The 14,484-nt window shown below is 37.3% G+C and overlaps 1 protein-coding gene across 1 annotated transcript in view; it reads right to left on the bottom strand.

Annotated features, from left to right (window-relative positions):
- LOC139973213 (uncharacterized peptidase C1-like protein F26E4.3) overlaps nt 1-6,510 on the bottom strand; it is a 70,084-nt gene extending 63,574 nt beyond the window's left edge. Inside the window, exon 1 of the mRNA XM_071979740.1 lies at nt 6,157-6,510. The gene's annotated coding sequence lies outside the window, so the exon portion shown is untranslated. The remainder of the gene's footprint in view (nt 1-6,156) is intronic.
- Between the last annotated feature and the right edge of the window lie 7,974 nt (nt 6,511-14,484).

Here is a 14,484-nt window from a genome sequence, read left to right as displayed (position 1 = left end):
TCATGGGGTCGTCGAAGCCGACTGCCATACGGGAATTGGGCGCTGCACCCACCCCCGCCCCGCCCCCAGTCATTTGGCGCATGTAACTCAGACAGTGATTTGTGCAATATACTCAATTGATATATATATATATATATAGCCTTTATATATAGCCTATATATATAGCCTATATATATGCTATTTATAGGCTATATATAGGCTATTTAGGCTTTATATAGGCTATATAGACTATATATGAGAGTCCTTTGACAAAATACTCAGGGGGAGATTCAGCACTGCCACACTCATCCCAGGTGTCCCTGCAGAGATTGGCATATAATAATCATTGCTGCTAAGTGCAGTGAATCGGGACAGCCTTGAACCCATCAGTCGATGCATGTGGAGAATCGACCATTGTCTTTTCTTACACAACAATGAACTGAATGTAAATGGTGAAAAGAAAAGTATACAAAAACAAGCCCTGGTCATATTTATATCTGAATGACTGCTCATGTTAACGTTAGGGTGGTTGAAACAGCTTTCTTTTCGCTTGTGATCGCCAATTTGCAAGTATTTTATACTACAACTTCAGCGAATTCTGTTTATTCGCTTCAAAATATGCATACATGTTTTATAAGGTCTCCTCCAAGTTTGTTTGCATTCGAAGATAACTAATTAACGAATCATTAACGATGTAATGAGATTGTCACAGAGGTTTCTGTCGTCTGGTTGTTATGGTTACCCATACCATTAGTGTAGCTAATACACTTATACCAAGGTCGAAGAAACATCGTTCTAATGACAAACAACTTGAATTTTTTTGCAGTCTATTATTTGAAATGAACTTCATATCGGTGACACAGTGTAAAACCTACCACATAGAGTATCCATACAGTATGTATGGAGTTGTACTAAACTATATGATAAAATCCTTATCAGGAAGAGCTGTGTTGTTGAACTTATTTAGCTGACTTTTAATGTCATGAGTTAGTATTGGCGCCCAAATTTTCAAAAACAATTTTTTAAAAGTTTTGAATATTACTTTTCCTGTTGGGTCTTGAATTTCCAATTTTACTTCAAGATATTGCGGAATAGTTAAATATGTATATAGGCAATTGAAGGTCTTAATGAGTAAGATATAATTCGTTGGTGGTAGGTAAAATGTTTGTCAACTTTGTAGCGTGGATGGCCATTACTTAACTTTCTATAGCATTTCGGCCAATATATTGATGTCCTTTAAGCTGAATAATCTCCACACTATAAACTGCTAAATATTACAAGATTACAAACATATTCATACATCCAAGGAGGTGTAGAAGGGCTGAAAGAAACAACGCTATACACCTTTCTAAAAAAAGAAGCATAAAGGTTTAAAGAACCTGATAAAAAACAAAGAAATAAGCACGAATAACAATACGGATAGGATAACACCATGTAACAATTAAACTATAGTAATGTTATCGTTAAGTAAATAATTGCAAGTTTGCATTACGGGCGGGAGTATAGGCCTGTATAGTGGCTGCAACCTTACATTACTTCATTTAATGGGCCTATATTTCATGGAACCAGTAACAATGATGGAAAAGCCGTCGAGTAAAGTTTGCGGTACTGTACATATTCGAACCAATTTGCTTTAAAGCGCTTAAAAAAGGTGTGTTAGAATCATGTACAGTATATTGCAACATTGTGAGCTATTAGAGTCTATTTTTGGACCTATTGACAGATAAGCGAGGACATTATTTAAAATTTGTATAATTTTGTTTTTGTTTTAGATTCGAAAATAATGGGTTTCGTTTATCCCCATTAACCATAGCGTCTTGATAATATATATCATATATATCTTTCGTCTATACAATATGTAAGCGACTCAGTTGAAAAGGAAATATTTTGGTAATAAGATAATCCAACGACACAATATATCTTCAGATTCAAACACAAAAATGTGTTTTTTTTTCGTTGTTTTCCTTTGTACAGTCTTCCAGATGACTATGTTATGTAGGTCAGTACTGAGGGGGGCGTTGAGGGGGGGGGGGAGGAGGTCTTCGAAAATAATCAAAACATTACTCAATCTAGTGTCAATGAACGTCAGTCGAAGTGAGGGCGGCAAATATATACATTCACCGCTGACAGATCTCAAATCTGGTTCGATTTTGTATATAGGCTATACGTATGGAAGGAATCAACATAATTGTTGAAACGTTTAAATACCAACCTCGATATTCCTCGAGGGCCTTTGAGAGAGCATTGACATCTGTCAACAGAATTGTCAAAGTTTAAAGTACTTTGATCCCATAGTTGATAAAAACCAGGAAAAACAAATTCCAGGAAGATTGTAAACAAATATTTGAACTTACTTGTCCTAAGAGACCCCGGCAAGTCATTTCATTTAGATAGGCCTATATACCTAATCAAAATTGAAAAAAAAAGTTTTTGGTGAACTTGCTGAAAGGAATTGGGCACGGACTAGCAGTACACCCACCCCCAATGCACCCCACGCAATAAATCTGCTCCCTCGTAAAATGTTCTGACTAATCAACTTCTTTTTCCTTCTTCTATTTTATTTACCACTGATGTTTCTTCCCCCGAAATAATTCTTATTTGTCCATCGGTTGGTTTTTTGTTTTTTGTTTTCTCGATAAGTAAGGTCATGGAGGCAAGTCATGCCAAGAAATCAAACAAGGTTGTTTATAATTACTATTGAAAGGAATGATAACCTTTGATTCACCCTGAAAATTCGTCACACAGATGTGTTCAGATCTCGGGTTTTCCACCCCCCCCCCCCATTAGAGGATTTCGTAATGTCCAATGAAGAACTTGAAACTGTCTATGCTTAGAACAGAAAGTTACAAATGCTAGCTGGTAAGATACAACATTCGAGACTTGTAGTACGAAGAAACCAACACAAGTACACCCGAGAAAGTAGAGTTTCCCTTGGTATATGAGGAGGAGTACAAGGCTTAAAGCAAGAGTACCACATTTTGTATTTGCGCCTATACTACCGAGTACACGTACGGCATGGGCGTAGAACCTGTGGGGGACCTGTCCCCTACTTTTTGAGCTGTGGGAAACAACACAAAATACCCCCGCCCCCGCCCCCCAAAAAAAACACTTTTGTCAGGCCTCTCTATATATATTATGACGTCATTCTGCTTCCCATGTGCCCCCCCCCCCACATCAGAAAAGGTTTCTAAGCCCATTAATACGGATTCACTGCAAGATTGTTACACACCATTCGATACTGTGTACATCAACTTTAATAAGCGTTGATATGAATTTTCCTTATGAATCAAAGTAGAAGAGTTATCAGGTTTGGTCGTTACGCTTTTACAAGTCATAACACATTGATAGCTATATACAGTAGGTATACTAGCAGATAAATACTGCCGTAACTATTTAGGCTATAGTGCAATGTTTACGTGACGAATCTGTCTGTATGTATGTGTGGACAAATCGGATAAGTTTATCTCGAAGTGTTATGTTATCGAAGTGAGTTATGTCCTTCGGAACTTTTAAGCTGCATTTTGTGTACATAGAAGTAGCTACAATCTCTTGATACCATACTTGACAGCTTAAAGCAGTTTTTTTTTTCAACAAAAAACTTTGGTCTGCAAATTTATTTCCAAACTCTGTACAGAGTAATCACTCAAAACAAGATGGAAATTTGATCAAATTAAGGCAAAGACGGAAATGTGTTTGAATTGAGAAATATCATACTCTACCAAGTAGTGCTTTCACCATGTCCCCAGTTATTTCCATAGCTACTATATTATTACTCTAACAACACTTAAACATTTACCCCCACCCCACCCACCTCACCTCCGCTTTCACAATCGCATCAGCAGGCAACGTTTACCCATGTCAGTTGTCTGGAAGAAAACGCGAACCTGCAATACTGCAGTTTGCACCGATTATTCACGGATTCGGTCAGAACTATCCTACTTAAAACAGTACGTTGATTGACATGGACTTTAACGAGGTGTCGACCAGAATGTTTCGTTATATGATATCTCGGTAATGGTGAAGAGTGACATACGTCATAGAGGTGTAAAAATACGATCGCACCCCTCCCAGACTTGGTACTTCATAAACGATGATTTATTTGAAACGGATGTGATCAGTGACGGTCAATTGGTCAATTCGTAAATCGTTGTCGATGTCCGTCAATCTCAAACAAAAGATTTATGACGGTTCCGTCATTTTTAACGAATCGTGCGCCACAATAATATTTACTGCCTGCGTAAAGGTACACCTCCGATTGTCTATACGGAAAGTAATGGACTGGGTGATGGTCATTTTGAAGTAGGCTATGTGTTGATTGTGCATTCGAAATCTTTTGCGCCGGTCCTATGACCACAGGTATGCATTACAGTATATTTTTAGTTTAGTTTTAGACGATGAAGCACCTGGCTTTGGACTGGCAGACCTGAACCAAAAATTGAGTGTACGATTTTTTAATATTTTTTTGTATTTTTAATTCCGTACCTTCTTCAAGCATCAAAAGTAGGGCTAGCTGGCGTCACATCATACTACAACGTGGTTCAACTGAAATAGACAGAATATGAACGGAATTCTTTGCTTCAAATTGTCTTTTAGTGACTACTAGATCAACGAGACTTCATATAGTATATATCAATAGAAAAATATGTGCAGAGTAGGCCTATGTTGCAATCTTGACTGAGAGTATAAATCGACTCACGCTATTGACGTACATACCAAATGAATGTAACTTTTTTTCAGGGTTCATTTAACAAGAAGGTCAAGGAATTACATGTGTACTTTAATTCTCCATGAGTTCAAAACACTTTAATGTGCGCTTTAGTTTCGATAGGTCATGTCACAACTCATGCGGTACAGTTACTGTTTGTACCGTATCACATTTTATGCTCCAGTGTCTTACAAGGAGATCCAGCTGTATTCCATCATTGCGATATTTGGATGAACCGGTGAAAGTCGTTTACAAGGTTACACTATTGACATTTCATGTGTCGTGCACTGGTGATATTCACTTACCAGTGTTTATTCAAAAAGAGTTATCAACTTTCTAATAAAGCAGTATGGGAGAATACTCCAGTGAGACATGAATGTGAAATACAAACATATAGATCAAGGTTTTTTCCCCCTGTACTTTGCAAATTGAAATACCTATCAAAATAACATGTTCATAGCCATAGGCGTAGGAGCCTTATTTGATTAGGGGGAGGGGGGGGGCGTAAAGACTTGCCCGAAAACTATAACCAAACTTTTTCGCGCGTTTCCGCGCACGTTCAATAACTTAGTGTACATATAATCATTTGCCGTGTTATTACCCTTCCATATTGGTTATAATTTTGGGGGTAGTCGTTACAATAATAATGATAATAATAATAATAACATAAGTTTAACCATTGAAAAACACATTGCAATTTAGTTTTCTTTCAGTAGGTGCCCGAAAAATTCTCAGCATATTAACCCGAATTTTCACAAGAATATTTGGTTGGGGGCTGCAGTCCCCCAGCCCCGCCTCTTACGCCTACGTTCATAGCTATACGCATCCTTCTACGAGGAACGTATACCAGAATACCATTTTCACTTCTTTTTTGTCCATCCATATGTTTCGTATAGGTATTGGCTTATACTAAAACCCACGGTATTTCATTATTCAGAAACGCAGTAGACTTAAAGCAAAAGTTCCTTGTGCTCCCCGAAACATGTTGACATTCATTTTGAATACAAGGTAACTTAACATTTCCTGTTAAATTTTGTCGCAACACCATTGTCATCCAGTCACTATACCACCCTTTCTCTACATTTGTTGGAACGGGGACCAGGCTATCATGACAGTGTTATATCTGTATATAGTATATAGTATCCTACAGATCCCCGTACTATAGCCTACTATACTAAAATACAGTATCCAAGATATTGATGAATTGGACAACAGGTATCAACTCTTTTATGCCGAGTTTAACTAATTATCTGTGCTTTTATCCACTTCGCCCATGCTGTATCCTGTCACGTGATGCTGTGCCATACAAATTACAAGTGCATTATCATTTTCAACGGGCATCTATAAGCTTTCCAATAATTTGGACTTGAACTATTGGCCGAATGTTAATGTAAACTTGTTAGTTGACGTGAAATAAAAAATAAAATAAAATGAAAAAACGGCTTAAGTTTGATAGCGTACTTAGTACTCACCTATGTAATGCGCGCTTTCTTCAAAGGCTCTGATAAACATGGTCCAGTCTAGCAGTCCTTTATGAATTAATTCGAAATTCCTCCTCAATTAACAGTTCCGATTGAATAATTATCCATGCAGAATGCTCTTGAACATAAACGAAGTTTTGAATGATTAAATATAATTCTGTTCTCAAATTACAACCTCTAAGCTGTATAGTCGATAGATAAACGATGTATATACACATGGTTAATTGAAATGAACATGTGAAGCTCACCATGTGTGCAGCCTATACATGCCTACTGTTATTACTTACGTACGTGGTTACAATATATATACTTAAAGAGTAAGCGGAGGTATACATGTTGCTCGCTAATTTCAAATAGAAGGTGGCAGCAATTTACCTGTAAGTGGTTGTGTATTCTGTAGACTGTGTATTGATCGCTTGAGCAATGGCATGAATACCTCAATGTCACTATTACGTAATCGTGAATGATACCGAACAACAAATGGAATACCTATACGGGCTGTAATCAATTTATTAATTGACGGAGAATTTCAAATGTGCAAATTTAGTACAGTAAACAAAAAGCAAATCATTTAATTGGGAACAAGTGCATTGACTTTTCGTAGAAAAGAACTAGAGATTATTATATGAACAGCAGTGTATTATTCAAATCTATAATTACAGAACGTTTATATAGTGCTACGGGCTATATGTATAACATCACTTGTCAAATGATGTAACGTGTTTACATTGCACCTGTTTGGTCGATACAGAATCTTGAAAGTACATTTAATGACTTGATCGACACGAAATTAAGTTTGGTATGCTAATGACCGTTAAAACACACTGATATCAGTTCAGGTTGCATATGCATACCAATTTTAATTTTTGAGAAATACCCCCCCCCCTTTTAAAGGGAGACAACTGTTCATCTTGTATACGTCATATTCCAAGACAATGGACACTTTGAGTACTAGTATAATGTTTCTTTAGCCTATTTCGGTTTTCAAGATATTCACATTCGAACATGCTAATCTCTGGAGTGCTCCTTTAAGGCTAAGTTATTGATGACGTCGCCTTGTAGTACTATGTTAATCCATTGTTTTATTTGTTTTAATCCAAATAACTAACCACCCCCCCCAAAAAAAAAAAAAAATAATAATAATAGGCTAATAATTTTTTAAAGGGTCTTTTTTTCTTTCTATTAACAACAGGGCATCCTAGGATAACATTCAACACAATATGTCCTTGCCAGATTTGTAACACATGCATTATTAACATTTCATTTGAGGCCAAAAAAGTCTTACGTTTTCCTATTGATGTTTTGTGTTGCACCTGAGGAACTGATCTAATTGCATGTCTATTAGACTGTACAATCCAGTCACTTTCATCAATGAACCTCGGCTGTTTAAGTCTTATAACATGCAACTTGGAGTGGTAGCAGTGTGTCATTAAAAGCCTTTACAACATATCAACATTAATTTTATACAAACATTCATCCAGTAATTCCAGTAATATCAGTACTAGCATGCATGTTCACATATTCCCCAACCTCTCTCTACCCCCTCCACCCCTCCCCTCACAAAAAAGCCCCCCAAAACTCTACCTGCTAACCATACACAATTTGAGTACGACTTTCTTGCTGGTCAGTTCCATCTCGCCCTCCAAAGCCCCCCCCCCCACCCCACCCCGTCCCCCATCAACTTACACACACACACACACAAGGAGGAACGACTATAAGCCTAACCATATATGCTATCATTTAAAACATATCAAATATGTACAGAAAGTCGATTTCTAGTTCAACCTATACATGTATAAAGCCAACGATTATTTTGCTTTCCGTCAATCACGATGGGCTATATGAACATTCTTTGATAACCAAGCTACGGTATAGTTATCATCATGTCATAAATGTTTAGAAACATGAAATCATAGGTGAAGATTATTGTTTACATTCAATCATTGTTTTTTATCTATATACATTGTTTTTTAATGTTCCATCCTCTTGGTATAAAAATGTTAAGTAATATCTTCCGACAAACAGTTTAGTGGCAATATGGTTTACACGATCCCCTATATTAGTTACGTGATGGTATGAATTCGTATGTTTTAATGTTCTTTGTGGTTGATATTTTACAACCTTAAATGGCAAGGAGACCACCGCAGGAATGTAAAGATCTCTATACTAAAGATATTAAAATACATCGTGCGTCGTATAATAGGTTCAAAGTTTTAGGCTCGTAAATTTTATTGAAAGTGTTTTAGCCACAATGATATATTTAAGCTGTTAATTACAACATTATACAATGATCAAAGGGGAGAGTTGCGAACTTCGTGGGAAGTGAGTAAGAATGGGAATCATGAATATGCAATATATATAGAGGGGCCTATACTGTTATGATACAGCCGAACAGGTCGGTGCATAGTCCTAGAATGACGGTGATATGGTCTCGATAATACTGATATCAAAACCGAGAAACGGAAACCGCATTCTTTTCTACGATATAATTCGTGTTACATCGGGTGCTTTTACGGTTACATCTCTATGTTCCGACGTCTCTATGTTCCGACGTCTCTGTGTTCCGACAATTTTTTTGGACTCAACATCTTTTTGACCAACATGTTTTCGGACCAAAATTTTTTCGGACCAAAATTTTTTTGGACCAAAATATTTTTATGACCAAAATTTTTCGGACAAACTTTTTTTTGACCAAAATATTTTGCACCAACATGATTTCGGACCAAATATGTTCGGACCAAAAATTTTTGGGACCAAAAAAATTGAGTCCCCCCCAAAAGAAATATGGGGTCCCAAAACATTTTTGGTCCAAAACAACTGAGTCCCCCAAAAAAATTGGGTCCCAACAAATTGGGTCCGAAAAAAATGTTGGTCAAAAAACATAAGAGTCCCAAAAAATTGTCGGAACATAGAGACGTCGATCGGAACATAGAGACGTCGGAACGTAGAGACGTCGGAACATAGGGATGTCACCGCTTTTACACTAGATCCGGATCATATGTCGACGTCAGAATCTGATACTGACGTTGAGATCACGGCTGTTGTGTAAATGCAGTTCAGATCCCGATCTGATCCTCCTATTATGACGCTGGCTGAGACCAGGATCTGATCCGGACGTCGAGATCAATTTTGCAATGTAAACACTCCCGCATCAACTTCAGTGACCCGGGATATCCGGTGACCTCATTACGTCACATGCATTCTCGCGTGAAATTCCAGTCCTGTATCACGCAAGTGTGCTATAATTCCTACCTAGATTGATCGTGTCATTTGTTTTGATGTTATATATATATATATATCGACCCTTTAAGAACATAGTCAAGTTACAATGACATTTGACCTATAGTATTTCATAAATTAGAGTTCAGTTCTGAGACAGCGAGACCCTTCGATTGTACTTCCTAATCACTGAATTGTTTTAGTACAGCCCTAAATATGTTGCTTTTATTTAGAACACACATATATAAAGCAAAAAAGGTCTGTATTTGTATCATCTTATAAGGGCGTGATAACGTCCCAAACTCATAATACGCCAAAATTGCTACCGTGTTTAATTTTGACATATAAGGCGATTGTTACACTTAACAAAACATAAGTATGAACATGTTGACCTAAAATAAGGTTCATGTCTTCAGATGCAGTGTTCAGAAATCAAGGTGAAAAATTCACCCTTCCATTAAATAAACAATTACTGGTATAGTGCTTTAAGATATTCGTCTAGATGTATACAATCTTCCGTTTTTTTCTTCTTTTTTGAACAACACATTCGCACATATTTACGCGTATATATGCTGAAATCTAAACAAGGAGGTATAGGATCAACGATCCATAATAGGATCTAAACCACATTGAGAAGGCAGTTAACTAAAAATCTCTGGATGGCTTGATAAGAGCCAACCTCTTGCTAAGACAACAGACACGAACAAAAATACACGAAATAAGACTGAACGGTAACATTATTCAGTTAATCCATAAATTAATGCCTTTGCATTTACTTCAATACAACTTTTATAGTCCCCTTTCTTCCACCCCGAAAATTACTAATGTTGGGAACAATCTTTTAAAACTTTTTTAATGGTAATTGTATGTGAAACGAATTGTATCGAATCACGCGAGCCACAAATAAACAAAAAAGTCAGTAGGCTTTGTGATTCCTTGTCATACAATTGTATTACAAAATTCTACATAATTATCTGACTAATGTATAAAGCAAGTGAGTTAAATTTGTCCAATAATTCAATTTTAACCATGAAAAGATTAGATATTTCCAGCTATAATTTGTAGCACTCCGTAGTGGGCATCAGCCAATCATTTTACTGATAAGGATGTTATACAGTATAGATATTTATATTCAAAATGAAACTAGATCCGGTTGAACTCCGACCTGTTTTTACATCACAAATTTATCCGATCATCCGTCATACCTATAATCTATCGCAAAGTCCAAATGAACGGCGCATTGTCTAATCCTCATTTCTATAAATCGGACCCCGAGCACTGGCCACAACACCATGCTCGTTCTCGAATTGTGAGGGCGTTGTGGTCAATGACCAGAGTGAAGTTGTAAAGTCGCGTGAGAGGGCCTTGGCCCTGAACAAGACTGTAAACCTAAATATAAAAAAATAAAATAAAAAAAATTGTAAGCGGGACCCTCTAGAATTCAACCCAAAATAAATCTTTAAAGTTGACCGCTGCGTTGTAGCTTTTATGCATGTGAAGATACCAGACTACGGGCACAGTTAATTCAGAGGAACAAGAGCGTACAACCAGTAGCAGTAAAATCGTTCATCTGTAACGTTAAGTACAAACAACCAGGTATTTTTCTATCTATAGTGTTGTGGTTGCCACAAAGTTTGGACTCTGTAAACAAACTTATTGAAGAGAAACTTATCAATGAAGAGGGATGCATGGCAAATCGGATTTTAAACAAACGAAAGAAGCTCATATCAAAGGTGGTCCGTAGTATAATCAAACCTCAATTCTCTTTTCTTTTGGGAATCACTCAAAATAACTGTCTTCTTCACCTCACACATTCTTACTAAGACAGCTTCTGATCAAATGACCTAACTAGCTATATCATGACCAGCGCGTGTTTTTAATTTATTGTTTTCGTAAACTAAACTGTGCAAATTTCTGTTTTGTAGATGAAGTGTGAAACTAATGAAGAAAGTTGGATTATCTTTGGTAAGGGTTATAGGGTTTACATATTGATACCTAGCTCCCCCCAGTTATGTTTATAATATTGTAGTATATAGAATACTGTGGAAGATTTGGTAAAATGCAATTACTCGTCTAATATGACACACCAATGCCATACTAGTCCGAAATAACGAAAACATTTACGTCAAAAGTAAATAAGGATGTTTTGGTGAATAAATTACGGAATGATTTGCACGTCTCTCAGGCTACGACCTTCGACGATGCCGTAACCCAAATATTTCTTCAATTCGTCAATGGCTAAGTGTTTGGCCAATTTGGCATCTTCTCTGGTCAACTGGACAACTGCCAAGTTTATATATGACTTGGAATGCCAAATCAAAATGCCTATTGACCGTAACAACGTTGTCGACATATAGAGTAAATGGTCTGGAGCGCCCCGTGATGAGCATGCGCCCTGTGATGAGCATGCGCACTGTTATGAGCATGCGCCCTGTGATGAACATGGAGTCAGCGATTACCGTGTCCTTAGTAGGTTAATATTATCGCGGTACGAGAAAGAATCGTCAAGAGAGCGGTTACATTTTAATATCATATCTAAATTAATTATAATTGATGTTTGCTGTGCGTGGCGATCAGTTGGAAACCCTGTTTTATAACGAAAGCAAAAAATTAACTTGAGGTCGGCCGCTTATTTAGCGTGCGTGACAAGAGACCGTTCAATGAAACAAATCTGCTGTGTTTTTATGGTCTCGATTCTGAGATGTAATGTGTTTATCGAGTTTACTAAAATCCGTAGTGTGGTCTGATCGATTTTAATATATATGAACTTGAGGTTCTGGTATCACATAAGTGCATGATTAAAATGTCCTTCTCGTTGAAAAACGCTTCAAGGTCTAACCAGAGGAGATGCCATTGTTATCATTTTTGAAGAAAAAAAAAACTTAAATTCTCTCTACCAAAGTTCACACATCATCTCCGCTTTTCGTAATACACACTGTACAAGGGCAATATAGCGTTGTAGGGGAACAGTCGGTACATCCAATTGCATAGGTACTATTGTAAGTAGATATGTGTTATGAGACAGCTATATACATGGGTTGATCCACGTTTGCTTAAAACTCCCCACTCAGAAAAGTCAAGGGATCACCCCCCCCCCCCCCCCGCACTGCGCCCTTCTGGCAGACAGAATATTAAATCAGCTTTCTAGTGTGCAGAACATAGATATATATCATGTATGTGCCGTACAGCCTAAAGAGTCGAAAATTCTTCAATTTCGCTTCCAAACTTGCAAACTATGGTATCATATTACATCAGACCACCTTCCATTTTACCGAAATTTCTCTTCGTTCTTAGACCAGTTCCCTGGACGACTTCGCATTTGAGTCGCTCAAACCAAACAGGGGATTTGCTATACTAGATGTAGAAATTCCATTCGGAGACTTCCACAATAGTTAAAGAACATCTGTATAAAAAATAAAACACTGGGATATGCATAATAAAATACAAAACTGGGATAAGAGGGGGATAGGGGTCTGGGGGGTGATATTCCACATCGTCACATCGGCCCAGGTCAAGATGTCTTTTGTTATTTGTTATCCAAGTCTTGATGTGCAAAATAGTAGAAAACGTAACGTTGTAAAAACATGGACCATCTTAACAGGATCAAATTGCGAGTGTTGCGAGTGTTGCGATTCTTATCTCGAATTGACAGCAAGCTATGCCATGAATTTCTTGCATAAGGACTATCTTGAATCACAATACGGTGTTTAATGCAATCCATTTTGTTTGTTACCGATCATTCCGTATACACGGTTTGCTCGCAGGATAAAGCCACTTAACCCGTGTTTACTGGAGAGATGGGTACTATGATAAATGGCTCAATTCGGGGTGAAGTAGTTCGGACTCAATTGCCTCAACAAAGATGTGTTTATTGGTCGGCAGGATAAATATATCCAAATTCCAAGATGAATAAGATGGCCAAAAATAACTCTTTTTTTATTTATTTTTTATTTGTGGAAGTAGTAGTCGTCGAGACCCGAATAAATAAACCTCTTAAGAAGTTTCTCCTCTGTTTGGTCAGCATTGCAATCATTCTTCGAGCCAGAAAATACAAGGTCGTGGGAAGAAAAAGGGCGTTTTCCTCTAAAATGAAAACTGTACGAATTGAGTCAATTAACTTAGAATTTTCAGTTTGGTCCAGCTTCTTTGGCTCTAACCGGGGGCCATGCCAAGAAAATATCATTTGAAAATACTGTGATACAATGGATATTTTCCAAACTAGCACAAGCATTTTATTCTATAAACGTAAAACGCGGCGAACAACTGTTGATATTTTGGGATGAAAAATAAATAGAGGGCAGCAGTGTTGCTCGTTGGACTTTTGTTGAGATGATTTGTACTTGCTGACATCTTTGATACAGGGAAGATATGATCAAGTTATTGGGTGGAGATTATATGTAGTTTTGCAGGGTGAAGGGGAAGGGGGTGTGGCAGTGGGGAGGGTGCGGCTGCTGACAATTTTCAAAATTAATTGGTTAAATTTGGTACCACGGTTAACCTCGTCAGTATATATTCGCAATAGTCCAGCTTTTTTGGTCGTTTTTCTCAGGGGGTGGGGGGGGGGTTGGGGGATGGGGAGGGAGGGAGATGGGGTTACAAAATTTAAGGTAGATCGATGCTATTCTATATCGGGAAAGTCTATTGATTGGCTAAATGTGGTATCTATTAAATAGTCAAACCCTCAACTTTTTGACAGTTTTTGTTTTTAATTTCGTTATATTTTTCAAGTACACATATTTTGCTTCAGTTATAACCTCAAACCTCGCCTTCACACTGCTTGTCAGGTGGATGGGAGGATCAGCAATGTTTTAATTAGACTTAAAAACATTCCTATCCAACGCATCACCAGGGTTGGTCTCTTTATACAGTATAGTTTGAATTGTATATCTAGCAATAACAAAACGTTTTTTATCTTTAGTCTATATCACCGCCAAGTAACCACCCTCGAAGACAGTTTATAAACAACAATTCTAGCGTGACAGCTACAAAATAAAGCTTTTCTATTGTTGCGTTGACTCTTATTGTTTAGAGAATGGTATACACTGCTCTTATCAGTTACAGGATGCCATTCTTGATTTGATCCATTTAATACTCTGTTCA

Source organism: Apostichopus japonicus, chromosome 9 (assembly GCF_037975245.1).
Source record: "Apostichopus japonicus isolate 1M-3 chromosome 9, ASM3797524v1, whole genome shotgun sequence".
In the NCBI taxonomy this organism is placed as follows: Eukaryota; Metazoa; Echinodermata; class Holothuroidea; order Aspidochirotida; family Stichopodidae; genus Apostichopus; species Apostichopus japonicus.
The sequence above is the reverse complement of the archived record's forward strand: the minus strand, read 5'-3'. Positions and strand labels throughout refer to the sequence as shown.